The sequence below is a fragment of the Acanthaster planci genome, linkage group LG10 (genome assembly GCF_054643075.1).
Source record: "Acanthaster planci isolate LZ-2023a linkage group LG10, COTS_SCS, whole genome shotgun sequence".
NCBI lineage: Eukaryota > Metazoa > Echinodermata > Asteroidea > Valvatida > Acanthasteridae > Acanthaster > Acanthaster planci.
In genome coordinates, this window is record NC_141786.1 from 18,777,805 (window position 1) to 18,789,061 (window position 11,257).

Here is an 11,257-nt window from a genome sequence, read left to right on the forward strand (position 1 = left end):
TGCTATCACCTTACTCTATCAGGGCAGTTATTCCAGAAGATAAGCCCACAGGCAGGGGACCAACCACAGTGTTATCACCTTACTCTATCAGGGCAGTGATGTCAGAAGATGAGCCCACAAGCCAAGGACCACCCATGCTGCTCTCGCCTTACTCTATCAGGCCAGTGATGTCAGAAAATGAGCCCAAAGGCAGGGAACCAACCACACTGCTATCACCTTACTCTATCAGGGCAGTCATGCCAAATGATGAGTCCACAGGCAGGGGACAAACCACACTGCTATCAACTTACTTTATCACAACAATAACGTCAGAAGATGAGCCCACAGGCAGAGGATTAACCGCACTACTATCACCTTACTCTAGCAGGGCAGTGATGCAAGAAGATAAGCCCAGAGGCAGGGGACCAACCACGCTGCTATGACCTTCCTCTATCAGGACAATGATGTCAAAAGATGAGCCCACAAAACAAGGACCAACCATGCTGCTCTCGCCTCACTTTATCAGGACAATGATGTCAGAAGATGAGCCCACAAGCCAAGGACCACCCATGCTGCTCTCGCCATACCCTATCAGGACAGTGATGCCAGGAGATGAGCTCAAAGGCAAAGGACCAACCATGCTGCTATCACCTCATTCTATCAGGCCAGTGATGTCAGGAAATGAGCCCAAAGTCAGGGGACAAACCACACTGCTATCAACTTACTTTATCACAACAATAATGTTATTAGATGAGCCCACAAGCCAAGGACCATCCATGCTGCTCTTGCCTCACACTATCAGGACAGTGATGCCAGGAGATGAGCTCACAGGAAAAGGACTAGCCAAGCTGCTATCACCTCACTCTATCAAGGCAGTGATGACAGAAAATGAGCCCAAAGGCTGGGAACCAACCACACTGCTATCACCTTACTCTATCAGAACAATGATGTCAGAAGAGGAGCCAACAAGCCAGGGACCAACCATGCTGCTATGACCTTACTCTATTAGAACAATGATGTCAGAAGATGAGCCCACAAGCCAAGGACAACCCGAGCTGCTCTCGCCTTACTCTATCAGGACAGTGATGTCAGAAGATGAGCCCACAAGCCAAGGACCAACCATGCTGCTCTCGCCTTACTCTATCAGGACAGGGATGTCAGAAGATGAGCCCACAAGCCAAGGACCAACCATGCTGCTCTTGCTTCACACTATTAGGACAGTGATGCTAGGAGATGAGCTCACAGGAAGAGGACCTACCAAGCTGCTATCAACTCACTCTATCAGGGCAATGATGTCAGAAAATGAGTCCACAGGCAGGGGACCAACAACAATGCTACTGCCTTACTCTATCAGGAGAGTGATGTCAGAAGATGAGCCCACAGGCAGAGGATTAACCGCACTACTATCACCTTACTCTAACAGGGCAGTGATGCCAGAAGATAAGCCCAGAGGCAGGGGACCAACCACGCTGCTATGACCTTCCTTTGTCAGAACAATGATGTCAAAAGATGAGCCCACAAAACAAGAACCAACCATGCTGCTCTCGCCTCACTTTATCAGGACAATGATGTCAGAAGATAAGCCCACAAGCCAAGGACCACCCATGCTGCTCTCGCCTTACTCTATCAGGACAGTGATGTCAGAAGATGAGCCCACTAGCCAAGGACCAACCATGCTCCTCTCACCTTACTCTATCAGGACAGTGATACCAGGAGATGCGCTCTTAGGTAAAAGACCTGTCAAGCTGCTATCACCTCACTCTATCAAGGCAGTGATGTCAGAAGATGAGCCCACAGGCAGGGAACCAACCACATTGCTGCCAACGTACTCTATCAGGACAATGATGCCAGAAGATCAGTCCACAGGCGGGGGACCAACCACACTGCTATCACCTTACTCTGTGAGAACAATTATGTCAGACGATGAGCCCACAGGCAGGGTACCACCCACACTGCTATCACCTTACTCAATCAGGGCAGTTATTCCAGAAGATGAGCCCACAGGCAGGGGACCAACCACAGTGTTATCACCTTACTCTATCAGGGCAGTGATGTCAGAAGATGAGCCCACAAGCCAAGGACCACCCATGCTGCTCTCGCCTTACTCTATCAGGCCAGTGATGTCAGAAAATGAGCCCAAAGGCAGGGAACCAACCACACTGCTATCACCTTACTCTATCAGGGCAGTCATGCCAAATGATGAGTCCACAGGCAGGGGACAAACCACACTGCTATCAACTTACTTTATCACAACAATAACGTCAGAAGATGAGCCCACAAGCCAAGGACCAACCATGCTGCTTTCACCTCACTCTATCAAGGCAGTGATGTCAGAAGATGAGCCCAAAGGCAGGGAACCACACTGCTCCTCTCGCCTTACTCTATCAGGACAGTGATGCCAGGAGATGAGCCCACAGGTAAAGGACCAACCAAGCTGCTATCACCTCACTCTATCAAGGCAGTGATGCCTGAGGATGAGCCCACAGGCAGGGGACCAACCACACTGTTATCACCTCACTCTATCAGGGCAGTGATGCCAGAAGATCAGCCCACAGGCGGGGGACCAACCACACTGCTATCACCTTACTCTGTGAGAACAACTGTGTCAGAAGATGAGCCCACAGGCAGGGTACCACCCACACTGCTATCACCTTACTCTATCAGGGCAGTTATTCCAGAAGACGAGCCTACAGGCAGGGGACCAACCACAATGCTACTGCCTTACTCTATCAGGAGAGTGATGTCAGAAGATGAGCCCACAGGCAGAGGATTAACCGCACTACTATCACCTTACTCTAGCAGGGCAGTGATGCAAGAAGATAAGCCCAGAGGCAGGGGACCAACCACGCTGCTATGACCTTCCTCTATCAGGACAATGATGTCAAAAGATGAGCCCACAAAACAAGGACCAACCATGCTGCTCTCGCCTCACTTTATCAGGACAATGATGTCAGAAGATGAGCCCACAAGCCAAGGACCACCCATGCTGCTCTCGCCATACCCTATCAGGACAGTGATGCCAGGAGATGAGCTCAAAGGCAAAGGACCAACCATGCTGCTATCACCTCATTCTATCAGGCCAGTGATGTCAGGAAATGAGCCCAAAGTCAGGGGACAAACCACACTGCTATCAACTTACTTTATCACAACAATAATGTCATTAGATGAGCCCACAAGCCAAGGACCACCCATGCTGCTCTTGCCTCACACTATCAGGACAGTGATGCCAGGAGATGAGCTCACAGGAAAAGGACTAGCCAAGCTGCTATCACCTCACTCTATCAGGACAGTGATGACAGAAAATGAGCCCAAAGGCTGGGAACCAACCACACTGCTATCACCTTACTCTATCAGAACAATGATGTCAGAAGAGGAGCCAACAAGCCAGGGACCAACCATGCTGCTATGACCTTACTCTATTAGAACAATGATGTCAGAAGATGAGCCCACAAGCCAAGGACAACCCGAGCTGCTCTCGCCTTACTCTATCAGGACAGTGATGTCAGAAGATGAGCCCACAAGCCAAGGACCAACCATGCTGCTCTCGCCTTACTCTATCAGAACAGGGATGTCAGAAGATGAGCCCACAAGCCAAGGACCAACCATGCTGCTCTTGCTTCACACTATTAGGACAGTGATGCCAGGAGATGAGCTCACAGGAAGAGGACCTACCAAGCTGCTATCACCTCACTCTATCAGGGCAATGATGTCAGAAGACGAGCCTACAGGCAGGGGACCAACCACAATGCTACTGCCTTACTCTATCAGGAGAGTGATGTCCGAAGATGAGCCCACAGGCAGAGGATTAACCGCACTACTATCACCTTACTCTAGCAGGGCAGTGATGCCAGAAGATAAGCCCAGAGGCAGGGGACCAACCACGCTGCTATGACCTTCCTCTACAGGACAATTATGTCAAAAGATGAGCCCACAAAACAAGGACCAACCATGCTGCTCTCGCCTTACTCTATCAGGCCACTGATGTCAGAAAATGAGTCCACAGGCAAGGGACCAACCACACTGTTATCACCTTACTCTATCAGGGCAGTGATGCCAGAAGATGAGCCCACAAGCCAAGGACCACCCATGCTGCTCTTGCCTTACTCTATCAGGACAGTGATGTCAGAAGATGAGCCTACAAGCCAAGGACCAACCATGCTGCTCTTGCCATACTCTATCAGGACAGTGATGCCAGGGAGATGAGCTCAAAGGCAAAGGACCAACCATGCTGCTATCACCTCACTCTATCAGGCCAGTGATGTCAGAAAATGAGCCCAACGGCAGGGAACCAACCACACTGCTATCACCTCACTCTATCAGGGCAGTGATGCCAGAAGATCAGCCCACAGGCGGGGGACCAACCACACTGCTATCACCTTACTCTGTGAGAACAACTGTGTCAGAAGATGAGCCCACAGGCAGGGTACCACCCACACTGCTATCACCTTACTCTATCAGGGCAGTTATTCCAGAAGACGAGCCTACAGGCAGGGGACCAACCACAATGCTACTGCCTTACTCTATCAGGAGAGTGATGTCAGAAGATGAGCCGACAGGCAGAGGATTAACCGCACTACTATCACCTTACTCTAGCAGGGCAGTGATGCCAGAAGATAAGCCCAGAGGCAGGGGACCAACCACGCTGCTATGACCTTCCTCTACAGGACAATTATGTCAAAAGATGAGCCCACAAAACAAGGACCAACCATGCTGCTCTCGCCTTACTCTATCAGGCCACTGATGTCAGAAAATGAGTCCACAGGCAAGGGACCAACCACACTGTTATCACCTTACTCTATCAGGGCAGTGATGCCAGAAGATGAGCCCACAAGCCAAGGACCACCCATGCTGCTCTTGCCTTACTCTATCAGGACAGTGATGTCAGAAGATGAGCCTACAAGCCAAGGACCAACCATGCTGCTCTTGCCATACTCTATCAGGACAGTGATGCCAGGGAGATGAGCTCAAAGGCAAAGGACCAACCATGCTGCTATCACCTCACTCTATCAGGCCAGTGATGTCAGAAAATGAGCCCAACGGCAGGGAACCAACCACACTGCTATCACTTCACTCTATCAGGGCAGTGATGCCAAAAGGTGAGCCAACAGGCAGGGGACCAACCAGGCTGTCATCTGCCTTCAACACCTGGTAAAGATAAGAAAAGGAAGTGGCATTATGATCCGGCTGCATTGGCAAATATATGTCCTCGGGAAAGTACAACAAAATGTTGTACTTTTTGAACAGGCCACTTTAGAGCTTTGGGCTTAAAGTCAATGTCCAACAGGTATGGCTGAGGCTAGAAGTGTGACAACTACAGGTAAAGCAACAGGTGAGTGGCTTCACTCATTACAGACTTGATATGTATGACTGTCAGCCTAAGCCAGTTGATTCAGACATGGTCTATTTTAAGCCAGTTGGCCCATGTATGGTTTGACCTTAATGCTGGTCTCTAGCCAAATAGAGTAAAAACCGCGGCGGTCCAGCGAAAGCCCTCGTCTGGGTAGTCCGGCAGTCTAGTACACAATATTCTGAAATAAACAGCAAAATAGTTGATTATGATGCATGTCCTCTAGCTGCTGCTGGTTTTTGAACCAAATCAAATAGAACCTTTTGCAACCAAGAATAGTTCGGTCCCTGGTACCAGCCCAGCAGAAGTAATGCTGCAGTCTATGAAACTGAAACTTCTGTTCCGCAACGCCTTTGCGGTGCTGTTGCGTGTATGATGTGCCGCGTGTGGCCAGTACGTCTTGACAACCCCATGACTTGACGTTGATTCTGCATACAAAATCTAAATCAGCATGTACTTTCATGTATTGCATCCTAGAGGTACATGTACATGTAAGTCATGAATATGCATCCCACGCGTACGACGTGCCGAGTGTCAGTGTGTGTATACGCATTACTGATTTTTCTGATTGGTCATTGGTAGTTGTGACACCAGCGATGTCACGATTGTGATTTCATGTTTGATTTTCGCCCTACAGGTTGCACTACACCAAAGACGCATCCGTAAAAAACATTTCAAAATCAGACCGAAATAGCGCTGCCTGTTGACTCTTGGAAAAAAGGGTTAGGCACGAAAATTATTTTTATTTGCCTTTCCCCAAAGAGACCTCCAAAATAGTAGTAAAACTTTGCACTCAGCTCTTGAATTTAGCCACCTGCCACTTTTGAAAGAAATACCCTGAGCTGGAAATTATCAATCCCAAATTTGGGATTTATAGAAATATTTCTATGATCCCTCCTGATTATAGCATGTCTTATTGTAAAAACCCTGTGGGATCACCAAATATTAATGAGCCCACACAGAAAAATACAACCATTTGGTGGAATGCACCCCACAGGTACTGGACACAGTACATGTACAGGGACCGAACAGCACATGTACATATGTGCGTGTACATGTGAATACTGCATAAAACATACATGTACATAAACTGTTCATGATGATTTTTTTTTCTGTCTCTTGGATTGTGAATTAAACAAACAATTTTCAGCAGGTAACCACTTCGTGTGTTTAATTTGCTTGAGTAGAGTTATACTCATGAATATTCTGGAAATTCTGATTCCCACGGCCATTTATGATTACTCATCAGCAATTAAACAACAGTCAGCACCAAGTGCACACTGTTATGCATGATGTTGGACCAGAAAACACTTGTGCCAAAAAAGAATGTTGAAATTTGGGGGAAGACGCGGACCAGTGAAAATGCTTGCGGACTAGTAAAAAGCCATCACTGCTGGTCCAGCTGGCAAGTAAGAAAAAAAGTTAAGGGCAAACCCTGCATGTACAAACAAATGAAGGTACATTGTACCAAGGACTACTTTTACATGTTTCTGTACTTTAAACATCACAGAACTGGATATGAAGGCTGACTTCGCACAGCTTGTTCTCGTACATGTTCGTGAACAGCTCGATATGTTGTTCATGGGTCAGTTGCTCGAACACTGGGAATATACAACTGGTTTGAGCTGGTAAATGCACATATACATGTAGTTAGTGGATTGAGGGATAATCCAATTTTTTTTCACCCCGAAATTGGAGGATTGAGGAGGGTCACTAGCAAAAAGGGCCTAGGGGGCTAGGGTTAATGTTAATCTTGCAAAATTTCTCATTGTCTGCGGCTTTGTACATGTACATGTATGTACATGTAAGCCATTTTGCTATTTTTTGCAGCTGTTCAAAACTCAAAATTTCACGAGTTTTCCTGTGTGTTTTTGTGATGAGGAGGTGGTGTGTTATCTTTTTCAGAGAACAATGTTCTTGGGTCATGTTCTCTCCATTCGAGCTCGAGAACATGAAACCCGTGTCAAGAACAGGCCGCCCAAACTCGACCTAGTACGTGAGTGGGGATTTCTTGAAGTGTGCTCTTCTATCAAATAAGCTCCATTGATTATAGAAAATTACCAATATTGGTACATACGTACATGTACATGTATATCAGCGGCCTGATATCGATAATATCAATATATCAATTTTTATTGACATATGTTTTCAAGCTCAAAACCAATCGCATAATACTGAACACCATTTGTGGTTAGGCAGCTTACATGTAGGTCCCTACCAATTGGTCCTAACCATGCAGCATGCAACAAATTCGCTGGTTTTGTGAGCTTTTTCAATCTTCCCCAAATAAACGAGCACCTGACAACCATGACAACAGCAACGACCTGCGGTCAGAATATTCAAATGCATTTCCTGGCCAATTCGCTATCTGAGCAGCTACATGTACATGTAGCTTCATTGCTTCAATATTCAAATGCATTCTCCGGCCAATCCCCTATCTGAGCAGCTAGCTTCATTGCATAAATATTCAAATGCATTTCCTGGCCAATTCGCTATCTGAGCAGCTAGCTTCATTGCTTCAATATTCAAATGCATTCTCCGGCCAATTCACTATTTGAGCAGCTAGCTTCATTGCTTCCTGGCTGCGCAGATTCTGTCAGTAACAACTATCACTTTACACGTAGCTTCATTTTTTTCATTCATGAGGATATCAAAGCAAAATCGATACACTGGATATTATCAATATATTGACGGATCTTACTATCAAAAGCACCTCAGAGCTTAAGTGCCACGGACAAATGTAACTGCAAAAACTTATTTCTCGACAAACATGACTGAAAAGTGACAAGGTTTCTACCTGCTGTTGTGTCCATCCACTGTTCTTGTTCCTCATCACTGTCAGAGTCGCCATGACTACAGTCCTCATTGGAACTTGACTCTCTCCTACGCTTGCTTCTATAGAAGAACAAACATGAGGAACAAAACCAATTGTGATTACTGACTCTGGGAGTTGACTTCAGCAACGAGAACAGATCAGTGACTTCATTAAAGAAATGATACCAAAACCAAAAGAAGGGATAGACTTCCATTTCCTTCATTTTTTCATCCGTCTTTCAATTGCTTGGATTTTTTAAACTTCTTCCTTTCTCTGTGAAATGACTCTTGTCATTCCTCAGCGGACAAACACATTGAGGACTAAAGCGGACGTTGCGCTGCTAAGGAATGCGCACGCCGACATTGCTTTATGAATTGTCGGCTAGCTCGGCACATGGCCAGTGCATCGCGACCGTCTTTGGTCATGATGTTATCTTTAGATACATTAATTAACATACCGTTTGAATCACTAAATAAAGAATGACAAGAGAAAAAGACAAGAGTATTTCCAATTCCAAGGGGAATTTCTCTTTTCTTTCTACATGTGAGTAAACAGTTACCAAATTTATTGGAATCTCCAATTCTCGCTTAGTCCTGGGCTGGGTGCATTAGACAGTTTCAGGACCATTTTGGAGGTGAATTCGGAGGATTTTGATTCGGGGTACGACGGCACATGAGCTACATTTTGGGTGAAATGAATTAATGGAAGCAAAAGTACATGTATATGGATGGTACTTGGACTCTACAACTGCCCGACCATGTCCAAATATTAAAAAGGTGATTTATAGAGTCCAATTCAGTCAGCAACTTCGTTGAATTTGCAACACATGGCCCAAAATAGTTGATGACAATCGGCATTAATTACAAATTATAATCCAACAAACAATCAGCACAAAAGCAGTTTGTATACATTTGTCACTCAGTACGTGTTTGTGATTGCTGCCAGTGCAACCACTTACCATGCTTACGTGTACATGTACATGATTTACAACCAATGACAATGAAAATGTTTGATTTTACAAGATAATCATGCCACTCATGCACACTGTCGCAGTTGTGATGTGGGAATAACTTGGGCCTTGGTCCGTTACCATAAGGACATGAGTGGGGCCTTAATTGGCTATAATCAGTTACGTGTATTAGGCATAGCCTTAACAACATGCCTAAGTTCACCATCATCATCATCATGGCATGCAAACGTTTCATAAACATGATAAAGTGATCAACATAGGCCTATTTACAAAAACATGTACATAACATGTCACACATGTACATGTCAGCCCTGCCTAGTATTACTAACCTTACGTCATTACCATGATTACAAACATGTACGAATCCTTTTGGGTTTGTTATCATGAATTAGTCCACGTTTACGGGCCTGCAAAATTTAGATTCAGACAAAGAACGCTTACCTCATGTTGCCACACATATGTCGATGTCGACCAGTTAAATGTAAGCCGTAAACGTACGTGGATCGCGCCAACAAATTGCCAATAATAACACCCTTATTGAAAACAGGAAGTTAAAAAACCTTTAAATATTTAGCGCCTTCTTTTGAAAAAATTTTACCGCCCTCTGTTGAATCAATATTTAGCGCCCTCTATTGAAAGATATTATAGCGCCCTCTGTTGAATCAATATTTAGCGCCCTCTATCGAAAAATATTATAGCGCCCTCTAATGAATAATTACATGGCGCCCTCTATTGAAAAATACCTTAGCGCCCTCTATTGATTTAATATTTAGGGCATTCTATTCAAAATATTATAGCGCCCTCTGTTCAATAAATAATTAGCGACCTCCAATTGACGAGTAGCGCCCTCTAGTGAACAATATCCAGCAAAGAAAAATAGCGCCCTCTGTTGAAAAGAAAGTTGACCAACGCCATTTGTAAGCAACAGCGCCCTCACGACTTCATCCAGAAAGGCAAACTTTTATGATTATAGCACCCTCAATAGGACCTCCAGGGAAACTTCCTAGAGGAATGGCAAAGTCCAAATTCTTGACGGTCACACTGCTTGGTTACCAGACTTTGTGACCCATGAAAATCAGTACAGAGGATCAGAAAACTATATTCACGTCAAAACAGGAAAACACATGCAAAGCCGGCGTTGCAGCCAATGCGAATGACAAAACGATTTTATAAAACAATTCAGCACTCAAAAGTGAGGAAAGTATGCCATGTCTATTGACAAGAGAAGCATAACCTCTATTGAACACAATCGTATAGGAAAAATTTGAATGGCGCCCTCTGTTGAGTTAACTGAGGTTAGTAACAATGACAATTTCTGAGAAACAGCGCCCCCACGACTTTACCAAATCAGGATACATTTCGCGTCGAGTTCGGGCAGCCTATTCTTGAAAAGGGTTTCGCGTTCTCGCGCTCGAACAGCCGAAACATGACACAAGAACACTGTTCTCGGAATAAGTTCACACACCACCTCCTTGTTAGCGTTTTACACGAACACGCTGGAAAACTTGTGAGATTTGATTTTTGAAAAGCTGCAAAACTGTCGAGATGGCTTACAAAACTGGAGACAATGGAAAGTTTTGCACAATAAACATCAATAATTTTCAACGACAGATATGATTTTTTGAATGGAACAGAAGTTAGCTTAAACATTAGCTCTCGAAGAATCTACAAGGACGCCGCCATGTTGCATGCAAGTTACTAGTAGCGATAACCGGTTGTACGTTCCAAGCATTCGAACCGCCGACCCACAAACATCAAATCGAGCTGTTTCCGAACATGTGAGAACAAGCTGCCCGAACTCAGCCTTTGGAAAGCTGCCAGTGGGCTGAATTCTTTTCTATTTTAAAAGGAACATTCATTTCTTTGCTATGGAAAATGATTATTGTTAATTTTGTAAAATTTCCCATTGTCTCTGGTTTTGTGAGCCATCTCGATATTTTTCACGGCTGTTCAAAAATCAAAATCTCACGAGTTTTCCTGTGTGTTCCTGCAAAACCCTGACGAGGAGGTGGTGCATGATCCTGTTCTGGAAATAGTGTTCTTAAGTCGTGTTCCCGCCATTTGAACGCGAGAAAAGAAACACGCGTCAAGAACAGGCCGCTCAGACTCGACCTGAAAAATAAAAAAAATTTGCAATTCAACTTAA

General features: G+C 45.1%; 1 long non-coding RNA gene across 1 annotated transcript; it reads right to left on the bottom strand.

Moving 5' to 3' along the window:
• Window positions 1–313: 313 nt before the first annotated feature.
• LOC147797933 (uncharacterized) lies at window positions 314–10,573 on the bottom strand. Its single transcript, XR_015427011.1, has 3 exons — window positions 9,553–10,573; window positions 8,124–8,221; window positions 314–5,124 (listed from the first exon to the last, which is right to left on the bottom strand). It is a non-coding gene; the product is annotated as an uncharacterized LOC147797933 (long non-coding RNA).
• Between the last annotated feature and the right edge of the window lie 684 nt (window positions 10,574–11,257).